Source organism: Hyla sarda, chromosome 7 (assembly GCF_029499605.1).
Source record: "Hyla sarda isolate aHylSar1 chromosome 7, aHylSar1.hap1, whole genome shotgun sequence".
Taxonomy (NCBI): Eukaryota; Metazoa; Chordata; class Amphibia; order Anura; family Hylidae; genus Hyla; species Hyla sarda.
Window position 1 is genome coordinate 124957954 of NC_079195.1, and position 13807 is coordinate 124971760.

The 13807-nt window shown below is 46.3% G+C and overlaps 1 long non-coding RNA gene across 1 annotated transcript in view; it reads left to right on the top strand.

Annotated features, from left to right (window-relative positions):
- The first annotated feature begins 9809 nt into the window (after positions 1–9809).
- Positions 9810–13807, top strand: part of LOC130282438 (uncharacterized) — a 198282-nt gene continuing 194284 nt past the window's right edge. The window contains exon 1 of the long non-coding RNA XR_008846383.1: positions 9810–9850. This is a non-coding gene — a long non-coding RNA (uncharacterized LOC130282438). The remainder of the gene's footprint in view (positions 9851–13807) is intronic.

The window sequence follows — 13807 nt, forward strand, 5'->3', positions numbered from 1 at the left end:
ATCCCTCTGTTCAAATCCCTCACCACCACATCTACATCTGCTTGTGGGACCGTGCCGAAAAATCAGAGAGGCCTCCCGACCTATCCCCTCCAGGCACCAATCCCCAGGGGTGAGTTCCGTGCCTTTTCCCATGAAAACCTGTTGCTGGTCAGGTATAAGGACAAGAGGGATGTCCTTATGCTCACCACAATTCATGGGAAAGGCAGTACCCCTGTCCCTGTGCGAGGTACCGCGGCATCGGTCCTCAAGCCTGATTGTATTCTGGATACAAACAGTATATGGGGGGAGTTGATCTCTCTGATCAAGTCCTCAAGCCATATAATGCCATGCACAAAACCCGGGCATGGTACAAAAAGGTTGCAATCTACATTGTCCAGGTTGCCATGTACAATGCATTTGCACTATACCAGAGCGCTGGCAACACAGGGAGATTTTTCAAGTTCCAGGAGGGGCTCATAAAGGCCCTGATCTTTAGCGGTCAGGGGGGAGCGGCCCCGAGCACTTCCGGAACTGGAGGTGCCAGCATTGTCCCTGGCCAACACTTTCCAGGTGAGATCCCCCACACTGGAAAGAAGGGGCGATCCCAGAAAAAATGCAGAGTGTGTCGCAAGAGGGGGATTCGGAAGGACACCACCTATCAATGCGACACTTGCCCCGATCATCCGGGCCTCTGTATTAAAAACTGCTTCAGGGAGTATAACACTTCCATGGAGCGCTACATTTTAAAATCATCTTTCCCCATTTTAATTCCCCTTGATTTAACCCCAATGTACCTGTCCAGAGTACAATGTCCTCCAAATTTTAACACCCCCCCCCCCAAAAAAAAACAAACCCATTAATATAATACCCCTGATAAGACCTTTGGTGGTATTAGGTCATGTATCAGAGTCATTTGCATCAGGGGTTTTCAGGTTGCCTCAAATGTGCAGCGCTCTCTCCACACCTGAGCGAGCTGCGCATTTGGGGTAACAGAATAGGGACGGCCACACACATCACATTCCCAGAATGATGAATCAGGGTATAGGGTTTAGGGCGGGCATAATTTTTACTTTTGGCTATACTCTGGGGCATCATTCTGTGTACAGAAATTGCTAATTATTATGAAAATTGCAATTTTCATTTTTCAAAAAACTACCCTTCATCCAAAATAAATCTAGGAAACGCCCGTCCATCCAAAATATGGTCACATGTGGCTGTTTTTTTTTTTTTTTCATTCTCCTCTGAATGTATGTAACCATCAGGCCTCAAATGCGCAGTGCTCTCTCCTCCCCTGAGCAGTGTGCGCATTTTCAGGTAACCGTTTAGGGTTGGCGACCCAAAAAAAACATTCCCATAATGATGAAGCAGAGCATAGGTGTTACGCCTAGCGCTCCGGGTCCCCGCTCCTCCCCGGAGCGCTTACGGCGTCTCTCTCTCCGCAGCGCCCCGGTCGGTCCCGCTGACCGGGAGCGCTGCACTGTCATGGCCGTCGGGGATGCGATTCGCACAGTGGGACGCGCCCGCTCGCGAATCGCATCCCAGGTCACTTACCCGTTCCCGTCCCCTGCTGTCATGTGCTGGCGCGCGCGGCTCCGCTCTCTAGGGCGCGCGCGCGCCAGCTCCCTGAGACTTAAAGGGCCAGTGCACCAATGATTGGTGCCTGGCCCAATTAGCTTAATTGGCTTCCACCTGCTCCCAGACTATATCTTACCTCTGCCCCTGCACTCCCCTGCCGGATCTTGTTGCCTTAGAGCCTAGTGAAAGCGTTACTGTGATTATCCATACCGTGTACTTGACCTCCTGCTTGCCTTATTGACTACGATTCTTGCTGCCTGCCCCGACCTTCTGCTACGTCCGACCTTGCTTTGTCTACTCCCTTGTACCGCGCCTATCTTCAGCAGTCAGAGAGGTTGAGCCGTTGCTAGTGGATACGACCTGGTCACTACCGCCGCAGCAAGACCATCCCGCTTTGCGGCGGGCTCTGGTGAACACCAGTAGTGACTTAGAACCGGTCCACTAGCACGGTCCACGCCAATCCCTCTCTGGCACAGAGGATCCACCTCCTACCAGCCGGGATCGTGACAGTAGATCCGGCCATGGATCCCGCTGAGGTTCCCCTGCCTTCTATCTCTGATCTCACCACGGTGGTCGCCCAGCAAGCCCGACAGATCGCCCATCTAACCCACCAGCTGTCGGAAGTGTCCACCATAGTGCAACAACTTCAGTCGCAACTTCTGCTACAGCAGCAACCATCTCCTCCGCCAGCTCCTGCACCCCTTCCGCAGCGAGTGGCCACTCCTAGCCTCCGCTTGTCCCTGCCGGACAAATTTGATGGGGACTCTAAGTTTTGCCGTGGCTTTCTTTCGCAATGTTCCCTGCACTTGGAGATGATGTCGGACCAGTTTCCTACTGAAAGGTCTAAGGTGGCTTTCGTAGTCAGCCTTCTGTCTGGAAAAGCCCTGTCATGGGCCACACCGCTCTGGGACCGCGATGACCCCGTCACTGCCTCTGTACACTCCTTCTTCTCGGAAATTCGAAGTGTCTTTGAGGAACCTGCCCGAGCCTCTTCTGCTGAGACTGCCCTGCTGAACCTGGTCCAGGGTAATTCTTCCGTTGGCGAGTACGCCATACAATTCCGTACTCTTGCTTCTGAACTATCCTGGAATAATGAGGCCCTCTGCGCGACCTTTAAAAAAGGCCTATCCAGCAACATTAAAGATGTTCTGGCCGCACGAGAAATTCCTGCTAACCTGCATGAACTCATTCATCTAGCCACTCGCATTGACATGCGTTTTTCTGAGAGACATCAAGAGCTCCGCCAGGAAAAAGACTTAGATCTCTGGGCACCTCTCCCACAGTCTCCGTTGCAATCTACGCCTAGGCCTCCCGCCGAGGAGGCCATGCAAGTGGATCGGTCTCGTCTGACCCAGGAGGAGAGGAATCGCCGTAGGGAAGCTAATCTTTGTCTGTACTGTGCCAGTACCGAACATTTTTTGGTGGATTGCCCTATCCGTCCTCCACGTCTGGGAAACGCACGCTCGCACCCAGCTCTCGTGGGTGTGGCGTCTCTTGAGTCTAAGCCGGCTTCTCCACGTCTCACGGTGCCCGTGCGGATTTTCCCTTCAGCCAACTCCTCCCTCTCAGCCGTGGCCTGCCTGGACTCTGGTGCCTCTGGGAATTTTATTCGTGAGTCCTTGGTGAATAAATTCCGCATCCCGGTGACCCGTCTCGTCAAGCCACTCTACATTTCCGCGGTCAACGGAGTCAGGTTGGATTGCACCGTGCGTTACCGCACGGAGCCCCTCCTAATGTGCATCGGACCTCATCACGAAAAAATTGAGTTTTTGGTCTTCTCCAATTGCACTTCCGAAATTCTCCTTGGACTACCCTGGCTTCAACACCATTCCCCAACCCTGGATTGGTCCACAGGGGAGATCAAGAGCTGGGGTTCCCCTTGTTTCAAGGACTGCCTTAAACCGGTTCCCAGTACTCCCTGCCGTGACCCTGTGGTTCCCCCTGTAACCGGTCTGCCGTCCTGCCATAAGAAGTGCCTCTCCCCCCCTCCCAGTCCAGTCAGGCAAGCCTCGGTGCCTCCTCATGGCCCCCGTCCTGGTGTCACACTGCCCCGTGCCAGGCCTCGCCCTCTGCCCTCCCTCCCCATTCCCACTCCTGCTGTACTGCCTGCCGTTGAGGAATCCCTCCATTCTTTCCCGGTGTCCTCATTTTTTTCATTCTCCTCTGAATGTATGTAACCATCAGGCCTCAAATGCGCAGTGCTCTCTCCTCCCCTGAGCAGTGTGCGCATTTTCAGGTAACCGTTTAGGGTTGGCGACCCAAAAAAAACATTCCCATAATGATGAAGCAGAGCATAGGTGTTACGCCTAGCGCTCCGGGTCCCCGCTCCTCCCCGGAGCGCTTACGGCGTCTCTCTCTCCGCAGCGCCCCGGTCGGTCCCGCTGACCGGGAGCGCTGCACTGTCATGGCCGTCGGGGATGCGATTCGCACAGCGGGACGCGCCCGCTCGCGAATCGCATCCCAGGTCACTTACCCGTTCCCGTCCCCTGCTGTCATGTGCTGGCGCGTGCGGCTCCGCTCTCTAGGGCGCGCGCGCGCCAGCTCCCTGAGACTTAAAGGGCCAGTGCACCAATGATTGGTGCCTGGCCCAATTAGCTTAATTGGCTTCCACCTGCTCCCAGACTATATCTTACCTCTGCCCCTGCACTCCCCTGCCGGATCTTGTTGCCTTAGAGCCTAGTGAAAGCGTTACTGTGATTATCCATACCGTGTACTTGACCTCCTGCTTGCCTTATTGACTACTATTCTTGCTGCCTGCCCCGACCTTCTGCTACGTCCGACCTTGCTTTGTCTACTCCCTTGTACCGCGCCTATCTTCAGCAGTCAGAGAGGTTGAGCCGTTGCTAGTGGATACGACCTGGTCACTACCGCCGCAGCAAGACCATCCCGCTTTGCGGCGGGCTCTGGTGAACACCAGTAGTGACTTAGAACCGGTCCACTAGCACGGTCCACGCCAATCCCTCTCTGGCACAGAGGATCCACCTCCTACCAGCCGGGATCGTGACAATAGGGTTTGTGACGGGCACACATTTTACTTTTGCCTATGCTCTGGGTCATCATACTCCATACACAGATAGCATATCAGTTGGAAAATTGCAATTTTCATTTTTCCAAAAATACATTTCATCCATACCTTTTATTTTCCTCTGAATGTATGTAACCGTCAGCTACTGATATGCCATAGGCCTCAAATGCGAACATTGCTCTATGAGTCTTGAGCCATAATATGTGCCCGCACAGCATGTTACGTCCACTTATGGTTTTTTTTTTTTACTCAGGAGAAATTGGGTAAAACATTTTTGGGGGATTTTTCTCCGATTAACCCTTGTAAATTAGCAACATTTTTGGTAACATCAGCATTTTAGTGAAAAATAACACACTTTTCGGATTTACAGCCCACTGATCCAAAAACCTATGAGGTGTAAATGCTCACTGTACCCCTTGTTACGTTCCTTGAGGGGTGTCATTTCAAAATTCAGGTCACTTGCCAGGTTTTTTTTTTTTTATTTTAGGTCAGAACCTCTGCCATTGCAGGGCAAATCCCCACCTTAGGCCTCAAAGGTGCTCGGTGCTCTCTCACTCATTAGCCCAGTTGTGCACCCGCACAGCACATTACATCTACATATGTGGTATTTCCTTACTCGGGACAAATTGGGTTCCAAAGTTTGGGGGGCTTTTTCTCCTATAATCCCAATTAAAAAGGAAAAATTTTGTGTAGCAGTAGCAATTCACTGTTAAAAATCAGATTTTTTATTATTACGGCCCACTGTTCTAAAAACTTGTGAGTTGTAAATACTCACTGTAACCCTTGTTACGTTCCTTGAAGGGTGTACTTTCCAAAAAGATGGCACAGTTCGGGAGGGATCCTCTGTTCTGCCACCATGGGGGCTTTGAAAATGCACATGGCCCCTAACTACAATTCCAACCAAAACAGCGCTCCTTCTCTTCTGAGACCTGTAGTGCGATCGCCGAGTAATTAACGTCAACATATAAGGTATTTACTTATTCATGACAAATTGGGCTACACATTTTGGGGGGAATTTTTGTTCAATTACACCTTGTTAAAATGAAAAATTTGGGGTAACACAAGAATTTTAGTGTTAGAAATGGAATTTTTCACTTTTACAACCCACTGTTCAATAAACCAGTGAGGTATAAGTTCTTACTGTAATGCTTATTACGTTCCTTGAGGGGTGTAGTTTCCAAAATGGTGTCACATGTGGGGGGTTTCTGCTGTTCTGGCACTATGGAGGCTTTGTAAATGAACATGGCCCCCAACTTCAATTACAGCAAAATTCTCTCTCCTACAGCCAAACAGCGCTCCTTCTCTTCTGAGACCTGTAGTGCGCTCGCCGAGCAATTTACGTCCATATATGAGGTATTTACTTATTCATGAGAAATTGGGCTACAAATTTTGGGGAGATTTTTGTTCAATTACACATTGTTAAAATGAAAAATTTGGGGTAACACAAAAATTTTTGTGTTAAAAATCAAATTTTTCACTTTTACAACCCACTGTTCAATAAACCTGTGAGGTATAAGTTCTTACTGTAATGCTTTTTACGTTCCTTGAGGGGTTAAGTTTCCAAAATAGTATGTCATGTGTTTTTTTTTTTTTGCTGTTCTGGCACCATGGGGGCTTCCTGAATGTAACATGCCCCCCAAAAACCATTTCAGCAAAATTCTCTTTCAAAAAGCCATATTTTGCTCCTTGTCTTCTGAGCATTGTAGTGCACCAGTAGAGCACTTAACATATGGGGTGGTTTGTTAATCGGGAGAAATTGGGCTTTAAATTTTAGGGTCCATTTTCTCCTATTACCCCTTGTGAAAAAGAAAAAATTAGGGTAACACCATCATTTTAGTGTTAAAAATCAAATTTTCACGTCCAACTTCAACACAAAGTCGTCAATCACCCGTGAGGTGTTAAGGCTCACTATACCCCTTGTTACATTCCTTGAGGGAGTGTGGTTTCCAAAATAGTATGTCATGTGTATTTTTTTTTTTGCTGTTATGGCACCATGGGGGCTTCCTAAATAGGAGATGCCCCCCTAAAACCATTCCAACAAAATTCTCTCTCTCCAAAATCGCAATGCTGCTCCTTCCCTTCCGAGCCATGTTGTGCGTCCGCAGAGCACTTAACTTCCACATATGAGGCCATACTCGAGAGAAATTGGGCTACACATTTAGGAGTCTTTTTTTTCCTTTTACCCCTTGAAAAAGTCTAAAAATGGGGCTACAAGAACATGTTAGTGTAAAAAAAAAAATCTGATTTAGATTTTTTTTCCTCCACTTTGCTGCTATTCCTTTGAAACACCTAAAGGGTTAACAAAGTTTCTGAATGCCATTTTGAATACTTTGAGGGGGGCACTTTTCATAATGGGGTCCATAAAGGGGAGGTTCTCACAGAAAGGCCCCTCAAATCCACTTCAAACTTAATAGGTCCCTGAAAAAATCATATTTTAAATTTTTTATGAAAATTTGGAAAATTGCTGCTTCACTTTGAAGCCCTCTAATATCTTCAAAAAATAAAAATATGTCAACTTTATGATGCCAACATAAAGTAGACATATTTTATATGTGAATCAAGATATCATTTATTTGGAATGTCTGTTTTCCTTACAAGCAAAGAGTTTCAAAGTGAGAAAAAAGCTAAATTTTCAAAATTTTCATGAAATTTTTGAATTTTCACCAAAAAAGATGCAAGTAACACTGAAAATTTACCACTAACATCAAGTAGAATATGTCACAAAAAAACGTTCTCGGAATCAGAATGAAAAGTAAAAGCATCCCAGAGTTATTAATGCTTAAAGTGACAGTGGTCAGAATTGCAAAAAATACTCCCATCCTTAGGGTTATAATGGGCTCCGTCCCCAAGAAGTTAAACCTTTGTCCCTCTAATTTAAAACTATGTCCTCTTGTGGTAGTTTTTCTTGTATTAAATATGCTCTCCTCCTTTACCGTGTTGATTCCCTTTATGTATTTAAAACTTTCTATCATATCCCCTCTGTCTCTTCTTTCTTTCAAACTATACATGTTAAAAAGGTAGTTCTGTTAATAATTTGTATCTATTATTAGTTTTCTCTTTCATAGTTTTTAATTTTTGCAATAAACAACCATTAAAAATTGACACTCCTTCCACCACTATGCCTATGGTGAAATGTCATCAAAACTCTTTTCTGCCTCCCTGTTCTTGCATCTCCGTCTCAGCTGCTTTCCCTCCTCCTACAGCCCCCACTTTTCGAGACGGAGATCACATGACTCAACTGCTGAGACGGACCCCCTGACTCTCCATCTGTGAAGTAGAGCGGGAGACCTCTTCTGCCTAGCAACACCTGTGAGGCCGCACGTCTGTTCCCTTACGCTCCAGCACTGATGACTGCCCTGGAGCACAGAGGAGGGAGATGAGCGGTCGCAGAAACCCGGGTGAGCCGCGGCAGTCACACTGATCAGAGCAGCAAAAGTGGTGGTGAGTATGGACTTTCTGTTTTGTTTTTTCTTTTCTTTGCAAGCAGGGGGGACTCCCTGCTACAGTTCCCGCTCCCCTTCTACCTCCTACAGTGTGTGTCTATGTGGCTGTGTGTGTGTGTTTTTGTCTGTCTGTGTGTGTGTGTGGGGGGGGGGGGGGGGGGGCAGTTGCTCCTAATGGGGGGGAACTATGCTCCTAATGTTGGGAGACTATGCTCCTAATGTGGGGAAACTATGCTCCTTATGTGGGGAAACTATGCTCCTAATGTGCACGATCTATGCTACCTAATGTGGGGAGACTATGCTCCTAATGTGCACGATCTATGCTATCTAATATGGGGAGACTATGCTCCTAATGTGGCGATTCTGTGCTACCTAATATGGGGAGACTATGCTAATGTGGCGATTCTGTGCTACCTAATGTGGGGAAACTATGCTCCTAATGTGGGGAAATAATGCTACCTAATGTGGGGAATCTATGCCCCTAATGTGGAGGAACTGCTGCCTACCTAATGTTTTTTTTTTTAAACTACAACTCGCAACATGCACTGACAGCTGAAGGGCGTGCTGAGAGTTGTAGTTATGCAACAGCTGGAAGGGCTCATTTTGGAAACCACATTCTAGTGGTCTCCAAACTGTCCCCCTTCTTGCAAAACTGCAATTCCCAGCATGCCCAGACTGTCCAGGCATGCTGGGAGTTGTAGTTCGGCAACATGTGAAGGGCCAGATGTTGCCAAACTACAACTTCCAGCATGCCTGGACTGTCTGAGCATGCTGGGAATTGTAGTTTTGCAACATCTGGAGGAGTGCATTTTGTAGACCACTGCACAGTGGTCCCCAACCTGTTACCCTCCAGATGTTGCAAAACTAAAACTACCAGCATGCACTGACAGCTGAAGTGTATGCTAAGTTTTTTATTTATACAACAGATAGAAGTGCACAGTTTTGAAACCATTGTGTAGTGGTCACCAAACTTTTGCCCTCCAGATGTTGCAATACCAACTCCCAGCATGTCCACACTGTACAGGAATGCTGGGAGTTATAGTTGTGCAACATCTGCAGGGGCATAGTTTGTAGACCATTGCACAGTGGTTTCCAAACTGTGGCCATCCAGATGTTGCAAAACTACAACTCCCTACATGCCCGGACAGCCTCTGGTTGCCTAGGCATGCTGGGAGTTTTAGTTTTGCAACAGCTGGAGGCACCCTGGTTGGGAAATGCTGATTATATATAATATGTAAAAAAAAAATGTATATATATATATATATATATATATATATATATATAAAAGATATCTAATACGCACAATTACTTGTATGAAAAAAAAATACATATGTATATATATGTATTTTTATTCAAATATATGTGTGTATATGTAATGTGTGTGTATATATATATATATATATATATATATATATATATATATATATATATATATAATGTTTTAGCAGAGCTTTATTGGGGGGAGATATCTCTGTATCTATATACTATGTATCAGTGTTTCCCAAAAAGGGTGCCTTCAGTTGTTTAAAAACCTTAAAACTTCAATTACACGCATGCACAGATGGACTTTGACTTTTTGGGAATGCTGGGAGTTGTAGTTTTGTAGATGGAGGCACCCATTTTGTGAATTATTACTATATAGTACAGCAGATGAAAGCAGGATGGGAATGGTTGCTTAGTAACATTCCAAGTGCTGGGGCTGGTCAGGTGACTGGGGCAGAAAATGGCAGTTAGAGGAGGAAGTGAGCACAGAGTGGCAGCAAAGAATGCTGGGACCTGTAGTCTAAAGACAACGTGCAGGGAAGGGAACAAGCAGGAGGGCAAAAAGGTGAATTAGAGCTGCGCACAGGAGATACAAATGTCACAGTAGAATAATAGATGCAAGGTTATTGTCCTATGCTGATCTGAGTTGTTTTTATTTCATTTTATTTTTTATTACGGTATGTTCATTGGATAACCCCTTAAAGGTCCTTTAATCTTTCCTGGTAAGTTTTATCCTGCGATCCATGTACTAGTATTAAAAAAAAAAAAAAAAAAAAAGATTTTACAATAGTCTTTTGGGACATATATATACACGATGTAAACAGTGTTAACAATGTATGGCGTGGGCTCCGGACTCAAGCCCGCCATACCGGGTGGCCCTCAGCTGACTCCTGTAGCTGAGGGCTGCCGCTAAAAGCCGACATGTGGCAGCAGCCAGCTACTAACCCTTTAGATCACCGCTGTCAAGGCTAACAGCAATGTCTAAAGGGACTTTTAAATGGACCCTGGTGGTCTAGGGGTGAATCGATCCCCAGCCCATCCACCCCCAGCCACCACCCCAGGGAGCAATCCACTACTGAGGTAGCCAGGGCCAGATTAAGTCTGCCTGGAGGATAACTGTGATGCGTGGCCAACTCCTGAACCTTATTGCAGACACAGGGGAATGTCCCATGTAGCAGGGAAAAACTTGTGTCTGCCCCTAGCACAAACACACAGTGTATTTCCCTTGGCGCATCCACCCAGTGTGACCCTACACTTAAGGTATTGTGAAACTGCACAATACACTTGCAACAGAATATCTGCAATTTTCGACAATTCAGCTGGGGATTGTGCTGCAGATTCACTGTGATTCCCCCTATTGATGTAAATGCAGGTAGACTGAGTAGTTATCTATGTAGTTGTGTTTTCCAATCAGGGTGCCTCCAACTGTTGCCTTTGGCTGTCTGCGCATGCTGGGAGTTGTAGTTTTGCAATAGCTGGAGGCACCCTGGTTGGGAAACACTGATGTAGTTATATGAGGGCACACCAGTCTCTATAGTATTATGTAATATAACAGCTCATGGGGAGGGATGAACATGTATATTTTGTTATTTACAGACTTACATATAGTGCCATTACTAAATAAATAACTCCATGTACCTCACATAAAAAGTAACTTGCCCCATATACTGCATGTAGTGTGAACTTTAATGGCCTGGTATGAATCCTCCAAAGCAGCAATGGACTAGCTGGCAGCAGTATAGCTCACGAGAGGAAGGAAACTACCATTGTTGAAGCTGGTCCATACCTAATACATGGGCTTAACAGTAACAGGACAGTGAGTCCCATGGAGCAGCTCCCCCCTGCCTTCTTCGTTCTGACTGCTGAGCTGTGTAACTCAGCACCACAGCAGCTAGAGCAAAGAGGACTGATCCATTGTGAAGAGGAGCTGGGGGGGGGGGGGGGGAGCTTGCAGCAAAAAATCTTTCAGCATCAGCACCTGTGTGATTGAATTTCTGCAGCAAGGCTCGGTCCCAGACACTGCAGGCAGCTGCCAGTATGCTTCTCTTGCCTCTGACCATCAAGCAGCTGCACAAGGGCCTGCCCCCCCCCTAATGCCAGACATGTCAGGGGCCCCCCTTGTTTCACTGGGCACATGGGACCTGGAGCAAGAGCTCCAGGAGCTCCAATGATAATCCGGCCCTGGAGGTAGCCGGAGGGCTTACCTCTCCTGCTATGCTGGCTGCGGCTCTGTGATAGATAGACTAATAAAGTGAAAAAATAAAAAAGGTAAATAAAAGTTTAAAAAACACCCATTAACCCCTTCCATATTAAAAGTTTGAATCACCCCCATTTTCCCATTTTACATTTAAAAAATATAAAAAAAATTATAAAAACAAACATATTTGGTATGGTTGTGTGTATAACTGTCCATTCTATTAAAATAAAACATTATTTATCCCATACAATGAACCACGTAAACGTGAAAAAAACAAACCCAGAAATGTGTTTTTTATCATATCATACCCCAGAAAAAAAATGTATTAAAAAGCAATCAAAAAGTCTGATCAATACAAAAAATAAAATATATTTTTTTTTAAAAATGTAAAAAAAAGTTTAGAATTGTGTAAAATTGTAACGTTGCTGAATGTGGATCCACTGAACTGTGTGGCTGATTACACGGGCCATATCGGGGAGTGGAGTCTAAGGGGCCACTGGTCTTCACTAGAGCCCGCTGCAAGACAGGATGGGCATGCTGCGGCAGGCGACACCCAGGTCGCTAATCCCGATATGTCTCGACCACACAGGTAGCTGGGCGAGGCAAAGTACAGTAGGATGAGGCTGAGATGAAGTCGGACTCAGCAGAAGTTCAGGGAAGGCGGCAAACGTGCGTAGTCAATAACGTAGCGGAAGGGTCAGAACACGGGCTTGGCAACAGACAAAGGGTACGCATGATCTCAGGCAAATGGCACTGAAGATCTGGCAGGGAAGAGTGGGAGGTGCAGGGACAATATAGACTAGTGTCAGGTGTTTCACATAATTGTGGGCGTATTGGCCTTTTAAATTTCAGAGCTCCGGCGTGCACACGCTCTAAGTGCCAGAGCTGAGAGGAAGAGGTAGTGGAGAACTGAGGTAAGTGACAGGCTGGGATTCGCATGCGGGCGCGTCATGCGATGCGAATCCCAGCCCCACTGTCAGCAGGGGAGAACGGGCCAGAGCGTGAAGTGTTACAGTACCCCCCTTTTTTGCTCTCCCCCTCCTTTTGCGATTCAGATATTTACTGAGAAGGTCACGGTCCAAGATAGTTTTTTTTGGCTCCCAAGATCTCTCCTCCATACTGAATTCTTCCCAATCCACAAGAAAAAAGTGTTTTCCTCTGATAAACTTGGAGTCCAAAATCTGCTTAACAAAATAAGCATCAGAGGTACTAGAGATGGATGTAGGTAAGAGGTCTTTTTTAGAAAAGCGGTTGTGGATGACAGGTTTCAAGAGTGAGACATGGAAGGAATTCGGGTTTTCTGAGAGAAGACAGCAGATGAAGAGAGTAGGCCACAGGATTTAAACATTTCTTGATTTTATAGGGACCAAGATAGCGAGAGCCCAGTTTATAACTGTGTACTTTGAAGCGGATATATTTGGCTGACAACCAGATTTTGTCACCATGAGCGAACTTCAGATGAGTACATCTTTTCTTGTCCACTAGAGACTTCAGACAAGACGTAGCATGCAAAATAGAGGAACGTGTCTTCTGCCAGATGATGGAGAAGTTCTGCACTTGCTCATCAACCGCAGGAACTCTGGAAGAAGAGGATAAGTGAAGAGGAGGACGAGGATGAAGTCAATAAACCACGAAGAAAGGCAAAGTTCTAGTGGATTCAGAACCCTTATGATTGTATGAGAACTCTGCCCAAGGAAGTAAATCGGCCCAGTCGTCTTGACGAGCAGAAATAAAATGGCGAAGATAGTCTCCTAAAACCTGATTCACCCTCTCAACCTGTCCATTGGATTGGTGGTGGTAGGCTGAAGAAAAATCCAGATTGACTTGAACATGTGAGCAGAGGGCCCGCCAGAATTTAGAGACGAACTGGACTCCATGGTCGGATACAATATGCGATGGCAAACCATGTAAACGGAAGATGTGGCAAAGAAACAGTTTAGCAAGCTGTGGTGCAGATAGAAGTCCAGGCAGCGGCACAAAATTAGCTATTTTAGAAAATCGATCCACTACCACCCAGACTACAGTATTGCCTCCAGAAGATTGAAGGTCAGTAATGAAGTCCATAGCAATATTGGTCCAGGGGAGATCTGGAACAAGCAAAGGCTGAAGAAGACCTGCAGGTTTAGCACAAGGGGTCTTATCCCGGGCACAGACCGAACAGGAATGGACAAAATCAATGACTTACTGCTTTAAATTAGGCCACCAATATTGTCTGAAGATGAGCTGTAGGGACTTCAGAATGACCATCCAGAAGAAAGTAATGGCCCCATTTCAAGACATAGAGTTTTAAACGGGGAGATACGTAAGTGTTTCCCTGAGGTAGGT